The sequence below is a fragment of the Tursiops truncatus genome, chromosome 18 (assembly GCF_011762595.2).
Source record: "Tursiops truncatus isolate mTurTru1 chromosome 18, mTurTru1.mat.Y, whole genome shotgun sequence".
Taxonomy (NCBI): Eukaryota; Metazoa; Chordata; class Mammalia; order Artiodactyla; family Delphinidae; genus Tursiops; species Tursiops truncatus.
In genome coordinates this window covers 76,821,466-76,822,832 of record NC_047051.1, presented here as the reverse complement: position 1 = coordinate 76,822,832, position 1,367 = coordinate 76,821,466, and positions in this window count along the sequence as shown.

The window sequence follows — 1,367 nt, the reverse complement described above, 5'->3', positions numbered from 1 at the left end:
ACAAATAGTTCCATTCCGCGTGGCCGAAAACTGTCACCAATTGAGACTGACTTTTTGCTCTTTTCCGGAAACGCCATTTTGAAAAGTTGCGATGCTGGTCCCTTGGCCAGCCCACCTGAGTTGCAGCAGTGACTGGAATCAAACGGTTTGCTTCCAAGCGACCAGCCACACCAAGTGCTTGGGTTCAGAAGTCAATCGTTTTCACTTCATCCTGCACATGGCGGTCACGCGCTGATCACCGCCACCACCGCCGCCCGGATTTCATCTGAACTGATGTTCTGACTTCAGGTCAAAGGCAAAATCTTTGCCACGCAAGTGCCTCTCCCCGCGAGGCCTCAGATCCATCTGCCACCGTGTTTTCCCCCTAACACGGGAGCGCCCGGGGGACTGAGGCAGTGGGACGTGTTTCCACACCCAAAATCTTCTCTCCCGGGGATTTCAACCTCAGGGCGTGTAAATATTGCCTATAATTTGCAGAGATGGGGATCCCAGAGGAGGGGTATCGTGGGGGAGGGACTTAAAGCAGAACGGGTGGGTGGGGCAGGGGATGAAGCTGGAGGAACCCAGGCCAAGAGAGGGAGAAACTTTTCTGGAGAAGGAGCGGAGGGCACCCTTTTACCCAGGTCAGAAGACCTGATTCTGGCGCTGACAGCTCCTGGGCTGCGTGGAGCCGGAGGCCGCGTCGGGATTCGCGAGGGCCTGACGAGGCCCAGTGGGGCCCCCTGCCGCCCTGCCCCGCAGCCCTGCAGGTCGCCCTCACCCCTGCCCCGCCCTTCCTCTGCCTCTGCTTTCCCGCGCCACCCACGCGCGCACAGCAAGTGCTGGGGCAGGCGCCCTACAGCCGCGCACGTGGGCACCACCCCCCTGGCCACCGGGTCCCGGGCAGTAGCCGGAATGGCCGGCACGAGGGCCCGCAGGCGCGGGGAGGCGTTTTCCTGTCCCCACCCGCGTTCGCTGCGCATTACAGCGACGCTCATCTCGGGAATATAACGATTAATCCAGCCGCAGGTTTCCAGATAAGTGATTGTGATGGAGATTGTTGGCGAGAAAATAGACAATTATCCGCTGTTAGCTTTACATAAAGATCGCATTAACTCAAATTAGTTATCAGACAAAAGAGCGTCGGCGCGCGCGCCCTGCCCGCGGGGACCCCCGGGCGCAGCCGGGTCCAGCACGCGGCCGACCGGGCCGAGGCCGAGGGGACGCGGGGCGAGGGGGTGCGCACGAGGGGGACCCCCGCCCCACGCAAAGTCTGTAACGCTGCTCTCGCCGGGACACAGCGCCGGGCTGCCCGAGAGCCGCCGGCGCGCCAGCTCCACCCCACAGCTCCGCCCGCGTTCCCCCACCCCCCGCGCCCCCCTCCCGGG